Genomic DNA, 13,146 nt, shown 5'->3' with positions numbered 1-13,146 from the left:
TATTCTGGTATGTTCTGAGAGTACAGAATCTCATTTACACAAAGGCAATAAATAAACTGAATGCAAAAATCAGCACAAAACTAAAACAGCGCACGTTTTAGCAGCTTAATGGCTCAAACCACATTTGTAATGAAATGCACTTACTGTAGCAAGGAATCTAACAATAAGCAAAAAAAAAAATTAAAAATAAATGCAAGTGTTCTCACTTGAGCAAGCACAGCACTCCCATAACACACAATACTACCAAAGAAATTGTAATAGACATCGCCCGTTTGCAGTGCATTAGGCTGCCTTTCAGTGAAATACTGTATTTACGGGAAAAGCACTGTCAGCAGCCAGGAGTCAATATTCCCACGGGCGAAATTACACAGGGAACATAAGTATTTAACCTCCACTTTACCACAGGCCTACAGACATAAATTCCACTATGAATTTAAAACGGCCACTGAGGGAAGAAAAATAATGCCTGGAAAGAGTATCCATGCACGACTAAATAATTCAACATTTTCATGAGCAATCAATATCAGATGCCTAGATATTTGCCATGACACTCTGAGCAGAGGAATCAGGCCAGGAAAAAAATAATTAAATAATAATAATCTACATGTGGACTTACCTTCTCGTTGTATTTGAACTTGACATAAAACCAACTGGACTTGATCATCCTTCTGTCTTCTGCTCCTGACTGATTCAGTGTGCGAGGGGGAGTCTAAGACCGCTCCAAAGACTGATGCTGAACGTGCAGTATGGTGACTCTGAAATGTTTCAGCTACTTTATCCTGCTGGTCTTTGTGCCGGCTCTTTCCCGCTCCAGCTTTTACTCCGAGCCTCTAAGCCTGCTACCGTTTCACTCCCTCGTCTTCACGGTGCAGTGTGTTGAGTGGTGTGTGTGTGCTGTGTGTGTGCTGTGTGTGTGCTGTGTGTGTGTCGTGGCAGGGTTGGAGGGCTGACAGAAGAGCTCCTCAGATGGGCTTCAGCTGTGTTCAGTGGTGGTGGCAGATGCCAGCAGAGGAGCAGCAGAGGGATGTTTCCAGTCAGAGTGGGCAAACTCTAAAAACTCAAGCACCATCCTCCCCCACTGCCCACTCCCTCTTCCCTTCTACTTTATTCTTTCTTTCTATCCTGCACACTTCCCTTATCTGCCTCTCTTGCTTCTTTTTATTTATTTTTTTTATTTTTTTTCCCCCCTTTCTAACCCCTTTGCTCACTCAATGTCTCCCCCCAGTGCTTCCTATTGCTCTCTTTTATGCACCGGTAAGCTCTTTCAGCCTGACCTCGTTTAACCCGCCTCAGTATCTGTTTCAATCTAGCGTCTCGCTGCCCTCTGTAAAGTAACACTGTCTGCTTTATTATTTCTACAGACAGCAGCCCCTGACGTTGGTCTGACCCCCGAAGAGCAGCATTCCCACGAGCCAAATACACTGTGATGGCTAAACAATTGCGCCTCCCAAACATTACGCCAAATGCAGTTATGATGAGATGAGATTGGGCACAGCTCAAGTCTGCATGATAGCTTCACATATTTACAAGAAACGATTATTGTTATTGTTCTGCTATCTGGTGTTCTTATTTCATAAAATACCAACCACTGTGTAATTTCACCACAATCCAACTTTCTGCAGTGCATCAAGAAGGCACAGAGAACTGTTAGGTCCACTTAACGTTTAACTTTGTTTAGGGCCCCTGCTGACTACTGAGGGAACTATCTGGCTCATTAACTGCTATACGACCCACATATGCATGTTCACTAATGGGTCATTTAGTGTGTGGTTTAATGCCAACCAATGCAGCGGGTATATCAAGAGCTTTTTCACAGAAAGCTACTGTACATGTGGCTGTATGAATGCTGATGAAAGCAGTGAGACTGAACCAGAAGAGTGAAGTTGCATGCCATAAAATGAAAACAATAAGCTCAAGGAAGCACACAGGGTCTACAGAGCTGAGAGGAACTGCAGAGCTAGGTGATAATCTTTAGTGTCTTTGTCTCTATGTGGAATCCCCTATATATTGCACATTGTTATCTGACCTAATATCTGTGAAATCTTGGTTACAGCTGTCATCATATTTGGTTTCAAGTATTGCTACATTGTGACTGGCACACAGACGAGTGCAAAGACAAAAGGCTAAATTTGTCGTGATCATATGCTAATATCAGAGAATGTGAGGTTAGTTTGACTAAAATATGTCACCCAATAAATCAGTATGTAAACAGCCAGCAATGCAGATGCAGGAGATCAGCAGGGGGAAACACGCTGACATTATGAACTGGACCTTTGCCTGCTGTGAAGGATTAAGGACTAAAAAGGCCACAGCTGAGATGGAGACTGGGCCACCCAGCCAATGTTTACATTCTGCCACTCCCCTCAGCGTACAGGGCCCAGATTCCCCCCACACACCACACTGCTGTGTATATAATCATGTCACCTTTGACGATGCCTTGAGATGTCTGCCAACTAGAATGGGCTTCTGTATCCCACAGGATTTCGCCAAATTTGGCAGCTCCTGAGTTAAACCGAGGCAACCCTTCTATCATAGGACAGCAGCGGGTTATAAACAAAAGCAATCAGACGACCCAGTAGCGCCACAGTGTTAGCATCCATGGAAACATAATTTCACTTGGCCAGACCTTTGCCCAGAGCTTGTGCCAGCACAGGAAGAGAAGTCTGGCAGAAGGCAGTGTCACTGTGGAACAACAAGACTGACTTTTTTATTTGAATGCATCTCTCTCACACTATTTATGCTGGTAAAAGTGTTGCGGGGGAAACTGCTTTGCTGGTAAGCGACTACTGCACATCCTACATAAGACACAAGTACTTTAAAAAAGGGCTTAATAAAAACACCCATGTAAGGCTTATTGTGCTACTTTGTAGCCTGGAAGCCAGGCAGACTTTGCCCACCCACACTTTTTTGCGGCGAAAAGTTGGTGTAGAACCTCATTGGAAGTGATTTTGCTTACAATCAAATCGATGGGGTGGGCTTTATGTGGTGAAGGACAGAAGAGTAACAGCAACATAGTCATACACATCATCGTTACAATGCTCTGACTGGTTGTAGGACTATCCAACTGCATGGAGTATGTATTTGTTGCAACACACCCCATAATGAAATCCAAATGGAGGTAACTAGACCCATAATCCCATAGACCCATGTTAAGAACTGAGTCTGATTACACCAGGTTAGCTCTTTGCTGATGACTTGTGTCACCTATTTTCTCTGAACACATAATAAGGCTTTACTAAAGACACAGTAATGAGCTACTAAAAACATTATGTGCAACCCCAAATTAAAGCCTGATACAAAAGCGTAGAGCATGGTTATCCCAGATTCACGGATGACTGAAAGTTGCCTTTGTTCAATATTACTACGAAGCTATTTACATGGCTAACGAAAATTAATATTTGACTAGTATTCCTATTTACAAGCAGCAACATGTTTTTCCACTGGACTTGCTCAACAGCGTGAAGACAGCCTCCCTCTTCCAATCCATCAACAAACGTCCAGAAAAGTCAGCTTTGCAATATTTGCACAAATCCAAAACCAGCTGACATCCATTGTGAAAGGTGGGCTTTTCTTTAGGACTTGCATCTCCGTCTCAGCCTCGCAAACATGTTGGCTAGTTGGTTTGTGTACAAGGCACATACCATTTCAAAAACACTTGTAGGCCTAAAATCCAACTTATATTAGCATATTCCATGTGTCACGTAATAAAAAGAAAATAATTTAAGGAAAAATAAATAAGGAAAATAAGGAAAAAGGCCTTTTTGTATTACTTAGAATAAGAGTAAAATATTAGTGTGCATGTAAACATACTGAAGGAGCTACTGATGCCACGACTGAATATAAAATACCTGTGGCTGGTTAAAATGCAAATCACTTGGTGAGAAAGCCCAGGGTGATGAAAGGAGCTGTCCACACTGGGAATAAGACATTCTACCAAAGAACCCTGACCAAATAAAGTTACACATAGAGCTTTTTTTGACGCATGGATCTGTCTCAGAGAAGACAGAGTTGTATTCATTCAATACAAACTGACTTATAGACATGAGCGTCAGAGGTGCAAAATACTGAAGAGAAACATAACAATACAGAATAAAATACAAAGACAATGAATGTTTTGTTATATAGCTCTTGAGAATATTCAAATTATTGGTGGATGGAGATGGCCGGTCAGTGACAAAAGGCAGGGCATATGCATATCTGACTGCGTCTACACTTGCAGAGCAAGGGAAAGCAAACCTCTTTCATCAGACTGTTATCTGTTATTTTTAACAACTACTACTAACTCATACTACCTCTGCAATAACATGTAAATATAGAATCCCTGTAACTCCTGTTTACACTTTATTCACTTCTTCACTTTACTCCTACACCCACGTTTACATCCTCTATGGACAGTTTGGAAAAGTTGCAAACATTTATGGCAGAGTTTCTGTATACTGTGCATTGTTCTACTTTTTGTTTGTCTTTTAAAAGTGTCTCGTTTACCACGTCATGCTGCTCACATGTTCCTTAAATTGCCCCCCAGGGAAAAATAACGTTTTCAGAATCCGAACTTCAACATGGAATTGTCCGCAAGTTGTCTTAATTAGAGTACACACTCGGGGTTGAACAACTTCCGATTTTTTAAAGTCGACTTTTTAAAGTTGCAGAAGCATGGCAACTTTAAATGTCAACTAATAGAGCACAACAGAACTGAACATAAACACATGAGCTTATCAATACTGTGCGCTGCAGATATGTATTCTCTATATAAAAACTATATAAATCGGCACTGTCAATAGCATTTAAATGTACTTCACGGCGTGTTGGTAAGATACGATAATGTAGCAGGGATTAAGAAAAAAAAAAAGTATACCTCCAATCATTTTCCGTGTATGGCAGCTAAAAGTCTAATAACTTTAGACAATGAAATTTACCACCAAATAGTTGATGTGCAGCTTCCATCTCTCTGTTACCGGTGAAGTTGTTAACTGACTGCCGATGAGAGGATTTGGACGGTTCCTCCGCTAGTTTTAGCGGATGTCTTTTCAGATGAGTGTGCATTGCGTGTTGTATTTCAGGACTGATTTACATATTCTGCATGTCACGGTAGAATGGGCTTCATCTTTAGTGAAGCATTTCCACACACTTAATGAACCGCTGCTAGTTTGCTGCAATGACCCACTAGGCTCCTCACCTGTCTTCTCGGAGGCGTCCGTGCTGTTATTGTCACACGATCGACGACTAGTCGACTTCCTGCTTAAAGCGTCATGGCGCAGCAGTAAAATCAACTAGTCGACTAGTCGGTACAGCCCCTAGTGAGCACAGAAGATTCCTGCAGCGATGTGACGAGAAGAGACAGCAGACTTTGAAAGAAATTAAGCAATTTGTAGAGATGATGAGGGGAAAAAATTAAGTTTCCCAAACATTTATTGCAAGGAAATACTGTCCACAACTTTGATAATAGTCATCTTAGAGCATTGGGTGAACCCAGATGGAGCAGCTGTGGCGTTGATGCTATTTTCTTTTCAAATACAGAGCAGCCATGGCAAGAAGAGCAAGCTCCATCCACACAGTAGCAATTATATTCTGCTTGTTGGGGTAGGGATACAAGTGGGTTACCTAGACAACCAGAGCCTGGAATGTCCACTGGCCACCAACTGCCAGAGACAAAGCTATGGCTGACGAGTAAACCATGTTATACAGTATATGGTCATGGCTCATAATGAACGTGGTAAATGATACTAATAGTTGTCCCTGGAGTTGATGTAAAGGTACTGTGTATTCTGACTTTCTACTTTACATGTATTACAAACTAAAAGATTTTGGGCAAATACTGCCTCAGCAAATTAGTAACAGATTTTTGGTCACAAGTAAAGAACAGAGAGAATATGTTTATTTACTGATCTTTAGTGCATTGCATGAAAATTATGTACTATTTTTGTCTTCTCTACCCGGGAGTCTTTAACCCTTTCCTCCACCTCTTAGCATGGTTCCACCACAGTTCCCGCAGTGAAGTCTTGTCAGGTGGACTTATCTTCAGCAGTTGGTCTAATCAAAAGAAAAACAAACAGCAGGTTCCCCAGACTCGGGTTGCTAGGGGCCTGGTGTGTGTGTGTTTTGGTGTGTGGGCTGTTGTACATTGTTTGCCTCACTCCTGTTTTTTTTTTTTTTCTCCTCCTTGCTCTTCTTTCTCTCTCGTCTTATCACTTTCCACTCTCCTCATGTCACCCACGGGGAGCCTGTAGCGCTGTAATGCTAAGTGACAGCCTGCCTGCCTGCTCACTTCCCACACACACATGCCTACGCTTGGCCACGGCCCCCATGGCCATCGCTGTGCCCGGATAACAGAGTTCCAAGAGCTCGGAGGGATGAAATCCAACAGAACACAAGAAAGTAGTTCAGGGTATCATTCCACCGCCTGGTGTGTATTTAGACACAACACAGAGAGGCTTGAACAAAGCTGAAAAGATGAAGTCTGTGTGCTGGTGATAATATGTTAAGGACTATAATTCACAATTGCAGGCGCTTATGAGGTTATCTTGAGATCTTTTTGGATCTCTAGTTAAGCAATTAAACATAGCATGCAAACAGATCATATCACAACAGTTTATATCATGAGCAGCTGAGTGGAATAACATGAGGTTAAGGAGCATTGTTTCCGCATGGCTTTATCAGCAGGCAGGAGAGGATGAAGAAGGAATAGGTTTCAATGCCCCGGTTTTTGGACAAATATCAAATATAGCGATGCGTCTCAAAGGTGCCTGTGCCTTGACGATATGTCTCCTTTTGATTTCTCCCTTGCTGAATACCTCGTTCCCACAGTGCTGAACACAGAAGTAGCTTCAGAAGCCTGCAGAGGCCCTGGAGCTGCCTGACTGCACAGACGCTTTCCCGCTGGAGGCAATGCTTCTCCTTGGGGTTAAGACAGACCTAAGTGTGAGTGCGCGCGTTTAGTGTGGACAAGCCGAGGCCTGCGCACGCGAATGCTCATCCAAGTGTGTCCCCGTGCATGACACTCGAGGGCATGTGAAACCCAGTAAATTTGTGTTTGTGTATTTGTCTGTGCTCTTGCTCCCTAGTCCTCTCCCAGCGACAGCAGCCCAGATGTTCAACCCCCATGAGCTACAACGTGTCAGCCCTGCTCCAATTTTCCATTAAACCTGCTGGCATGCAAAAAAAAAAAAAAAAAGGGGCGAGTATAAAACAGAAAACACAGAGCCCTCCTGCAAAACACTTTCCAGTTTCTCAGTTGTTGCTTTAATCTTTTAAACTCTTTGGGGATAAAACAGCTCTGCACTATTAAATGCAACATGGGACACTTACATAATCAAAAGTAAGGTAAAAGAAGAGAAACAAGGAACAGCCAGAAGCAGAGAGAGCTTTATTTCTATTGTATCCCCCAGCTTCACCTCTAAGAATGGTTAGTGAGGGGAGAGGAAGTTACAAGAACTGACAGCCTGCTAGTCGTACACCCCCTTCTTCTCTCCTCTGAAACAGCGTTGCACGCACCACGAGAACGAGGCAGTGGCCCGACATGGCACGGCACAGCGCATGTTCCTTCTCTTCCTCTCCGCAGGCTGTATTGGCCAGCAACACAAAGGCCATTTCCTGCACTCCACATACAGATATTAGAGTGGAAGCTAAGTCTCCCTGATGGCCAGATAATATGGGTCTGAGTCCCATCTAAGCCACAGGCAGGAAATCACGTTAGCCTGTCCCCCCCCTCCCCCCATGTCTGCTAATACTGGGGATTACAGCACCAGGCAGCCTTGGCACAAATGACTTTTGCTGTAATGCAGTGAGGCAACTTGTATTAAGGTCCATGAGGTGTAGTAATAACTTGAATATCCTTCCTGGAGGTGGCTGCACACTGACTGTCAGGAGATTAAACACAGCATGTCTATTATTTTCAAAAAGTACCATGTATGAGCTAATATAAACTTATATTAAAGAACCACCTTATGCTGAGGTGATTTAAGAAGACAAGTAATGGGTGGATGCCTTTGAAATGACTGTAAAACCAGGTGATCATTAAGAGTGGACCCAAAGGAGAGAAAGAAAGGTGACATGCTAGTTTTGCCACGACTGGTCATGTTCAATGCATTTTTTGTGAGAACACACATTGATTATCATCATTAACATAACAGAATCCTATCAAAAAAGCCAAGGGGCAAATGCATATTCATTTACAATCATAATCAAGCTGACTTACTGGTGAAACTTGAGGAAGTGAATCACCAAAAGTCAACAAAATGTCAGCCTAGTGTCAAAATGATCTAGCAGATGTTGAGATACGCATATCAGCGAATACAATTCATCAGGTTTAGTTTTGTTTATTTTAGTAGTTAACTAATGTGTATGCCACTGCCCTTCCATTTGTTTAGTTTAGATATTGAACTATATTAATAAATTACTAACAGTAAGTACCTAGCCAAGGTGGATTAGGCTCACTTTATAATGCAAGGTGATGTCAGGAGCTGTTTTGCATAAACTAAATGTCTTTAAGAGTGCCATGATGTAGTGTGTTTACATGTAACCATGACCTTGAAACGCCTGCAGAGATAACTACAGGTGGATACTAGCATGCAAAAACCACACACACACACACACACACACACACAGGCTGTCTGCGTCCAGAGCCAGTTCTTCATTTGGAACTCATTTCCAAACAAGTCAGCAGGCGATTTGGATGGGGGTCTGTTTGAGGGAAAAATAGGCTCCAGAGAGAAATAGGGAAGAGAAAAGGGAGGGGAAATGATTCCATGTTCCAATGACTTTCAGATGCATGAGCCAATGCCAGGTCCATGATGTTTCAGTTCACCTCTTCCTTTCCTAAACGCCTTTGCACGCATTCACTCCCTCCCCTCATCTACAGGGGGAAGCAGCCTACGAACCCAGCTGTCCCAGCGTCGGTCAGCGGACGGTTCAGATGAAAGCAGGAAACAGAGATAAACACAGACTAATTGTTCACAGACAAGGGAGACACGGGACGGGGTGGGGGGTGGTGTGCGTGCAATTGTAAGTGAAATGTTCAGAAACAGGATGGCTTGTAAGTGGGGTCAGAGCTGGACGACACGGCACCAGAACCTGTTGCATGTGCAGCCTAGACAGCAACGCTTGCAAGTAATCAGACTGAAAGACTTGCTGGCCGTCAGAGAATGAGCGCATGAAGTTGTTTATTCACAGTGTATTTCACTTCAGAACGTACAAAGTTCAACCCAATCTAGAGAAAAATAAGCAATTGGTAAGGCTTTTTACACATACAAAGAGTCCATAAAATTAGGAAATTAACTAAAAAGTATTTGGAGGAGAGCTTCAAAATTTTGCAAGGTCCTATGAGAGGTTTTCACATCACTAAAATCCAGGACATGAACAAGGACGCCCTTGTGAGCTGGTATGGACTGAGCCCTCTGAATAACAAAATCTAAAATAACGTAAAATCTGTGGAACTGTTGTTGCACCACTTATTTTACTGGATGTGATATCTGTGACTGTGTTGAAGGTGTTCCTTAAGCATTGTGCGTTCAACAACAAGACACATGCACAGACACTTTTTCCTAAATTAATGCTTGTACAATAATCTCTGGAAGGGGAACAGTGAAAGCCACATGGTGTGTTAAGCCTGCTTTGTTATGTTGAACAGAGACGATAAATGGAAAGTGTGGAAGTGTGGGTCAGCTATTGTTTAACTACCAGACATGGCCACATGATCCAGTATACTAATTAACACTGGACAAGAAAAAGCCATGCAGTCTGTTCTTTTCACATTTTTTTTATTCCTCTTATTTCTTTAAAATGCTATTTAAAAAAAACAAATAATGTGTTCGTTGAAGGCTGTGAAGCAGGAATTGCAGTTTAATCTCACGACGTAATGCGATATCGCAGGGGCCATAAGGAGCTCAGCAACCAACAAAATACTTAACTGAAACCAGCCACCTTTGTAAATCCTCACATGTATACGCGCATCTATTAGGAGCAGAAAGGACAAGGCGCAAGCTGTTGAACAAATCTACCGGAGCAAAGAGCAGAAAATAAAAATGCAGTATCATAATTAGAAGCATGAGTGGGTGGGAAACGTAATGAACTCGCAAACAATCCCAGAGAGAGATTTCTCTGTACTCCCCGTGACCCGCAGCACTTTACCGTCCAACTAGTCCTTATGGTTGAGATATCCACAGTGTAAAGGTCTTTTAACTTGTAATTACTTAATTCTCTAATGAAGATAATGATAAACTTGGTCCACTGGCTGTGGATTTATGCTCATATACTGTTATTAATAAGCTCAGTTCATATCTTCATTTCTAGCTTGCCCTGCTGAATTAATGACCGGTTGCAAATGATGTGTATTTTATCTATAAGAAAAGTAATTAGTAAAGGAAACATAATTATAGTGGACTCGTACTGAACCACCACATTGATGCTGAGGGGTGTTCACTGTTCTACAGGACAGTAATGTCTGTACATTGGGTTGTTATTGTACCGAGTAACACGGCACTAAATGGTCATGTATTATACATATACACAAGCTCCACATTATGTATCACAGAGTTTTGTGCCTTCTGCATTCACAAACAAAATACACACTATTAAAAACTTGGAAATACATATCATTGCCTTGAGTGCTTTTCAGCAGTTCCAGCAGGGTTAAAGCATTCAACAATTTCACACTGAAGCGGGCAATAACTAAAAAAAACAAAAACTAAAATAAGCATAAGACACAATAATGTCCTTGCGAGGCTGTGCTGCAGAACTCTGAGCTAAATGTTAACATCTGCACGCTGTCTGCGGCTGTGCATGTTGTGCTTATCTTTAAAAAGTGTGTCTGCATGCAATTTCTTTTTATTTATTTACTAAACACAAAGCAAATCTACGGATAATGGAAACAGCATTCGTTTGGCAGGCATTATAGTAAAAGTATTGGACAAAAAGAACTAGTTGATTTTACGGCTCATTCCTCGGGGGGTACATGGATGTTTGCGCCAACGTTGCATGGCAAAAGTGTTTCAGTCTCGTCCAAGATGATGTACTGACCGACTGACCAGTAACAGCATGGAAGGTTTATGCCTTAAGACAAAGAGAAACTGTGTGCAGAGGGATGGCAGGGAGGGAGAGTTGGTGAAGTGGAAATATTGTCTTTGTTACATAATGATTAACATTACAATAGCTATGTGATTGAGTATTAGAATATCTCTCTCGCCCATGTAGCTTAACCTTCTCTTTCCTTAATTAAAGCACATTTAACAATGGTGTAATGAATAAATTACTGATCTGTAACCTTTAAAGGTCACACTGAGATTTAACCATGTCACTGCAACATAAATTAACGTTAGTGTTACGTCTCTAATGTCTCTTTGGTCTTCGCCAATTTTGGCTAAGTTGCCATGAAAGTTGAGGCAGTGAAACACTTTTGTGGATCCCACTGTGTCTTTCTTTTCTTTTTTTTTTCCCCACATGGCAGAGCATAAGTCAGCATGGGACCAGAGGATAATGACCTCAGAGATATAACCGTCATGATTTTAGAGCACAGAGAGGACGCCTGCTCATTCCACTGCCCATTACTACAATCCACACAGGGGCTCTTATGTGGAAGAGGCCCCATTAAAAACTTTGAAACATGCCTGGAAAATAGACTGCATCCCATTACCCATGATCCTTAGCAACAGCCGTAACTGTGGACTGGTTGAGGTTAAGGCACATCTCTTTGAGAAGGGTGGAGAGCACACATTATTGATCGTAACCTGTGAACTACACGTGTAACATTGACAAGGGAAATGCATCATGGGAGGTGGGGGATGGGGATGCACAGGCAGACGAGGAGAGGGATATGCTGCTACGTGGCCTCTGACTCAGATCGTTCTTACATCGCTCACTTCAAGAACAAAACAAACACACAAAAACACACCCCTCCCATGCTCGGCTTGTTTCTCTCCACTGTTTCTTCTGAGACTTCTTGTGTGTACGTGTACTGTATAGCTGGAGGCGAGCTGGAGAAGAAGCAGATGCAGCATAAAAGCATCAAAGCAGCCATCTCCACCCCAGCTCTTAGCGGGTCAACTCAAAGAGATAGCAGTGAGCCAAAGACACTTGAAACAAGGTTAAAGGCAGCTCAGGGGAGAGGGCTATCAAAGTGATCTAAAGCACAGTTAAAAGGAATAAAGGTAGATCCTATTAGAAGTGCCATATTGATCAGTGTGATCCTAACCTTTTACACAAAGATGAAACTGTATTTTAAAAATAATGATGGTAGCTCTTAACCCTTTAAGTGTGCGGGTGATGCATAATTTCCCTGCATCACACTTTAACACATTCCAGCACTAATTGGAGCAGGAAGTCTAGAAGGAATAATGTAGGTAGAAAAATTTTAATGGTACTTTATAACAATGAAGTATTAAGACATTACAATGTTGGAAGTCTCTGTTCAAGAGTTATTCTATTATTTTATTTTCTATCAAATTTAACTTCTAAAGTAGTAACTGCAATATTACTGCTTTTGAATTATGATATTATGATCACCCAAGATTAGGATTTTTTTTTGTCGAAGATTTTATATTGTAGTTTATTTCCAAATAGTGTTCCAAATAATTATTTGAGAGTGTGTATTTTGTGTTTTAATGACAGTACACTTTAAAGTAGTATAGCATATACGTATATGTGGCGTCTTAAAGCCATCTGTGCTTTTGTGTTCCACTGCCGTGCAATCAGTTGCATTTTACAGATACAGTAATCTATCGATTGGTGGATTTTAAACAGCCATAATGCCTGTTATATTTAGTAAATCTTCTGCACTAACTCTGGTCTTATGTCAGCCAGCCACACAAATTGTAGAGTTGAAACATTAGCTGAGAACTCCTGCAGTTGCATCCATAGCGGTCTGATGTAAGCAACAGAAAGAAGCCTAGAGCCTGGTAAGCAGTGAAGTATCTGCATATTTCACTTGAAAGCTGCTTTACAAGCAAAGCGTACAGACTAAACTACATTATTTCAAAAGTATTCAAAGTATTCAACCAGTATAATCGCATTATTTATTTTTTCAAACATTAAAAATAAATCAATACATATGTTCTGAAAGATGTTCAGACTCCGTACATACCTGTTGATACCACACCGTGCGTCAACAGGAAGATTTCGGCGGCTGGCGACAATCAAAAGAGTTCCGTTGTTCCG

The 13,146-nt window shown here is 41.7% G+C and overlaps 1 protein-coding gene across 5 annotated transcripts in view; it reads right to left on the bottom strand.

Moving 5' to 3' along the window:
* The window catches only part of auts2a (activator of transcription and developmental regulator AUTS2 a), a 293,350-nt gene that overhangs the window by 189,674 nt on the left and 90,530 nt on the right, over positions 1–13,146 (bottom strand). The window lies entirely within an intron of this gene.

This window comes from Chelon labrosus (assembly GCF_963514085.1).
Source record: "Chelon labrosus genome assembly, chromosome: 17".
Taxonomy (NCBI): Eukaryota; Metazoa; Chordata; class Actinopteri; order Mugiliformes; family Mugilidae; genus Chelon; species Chelon labrosus.
This window is presented reverse-complemented; position numbering and strand designations above follow the sequence as displayed.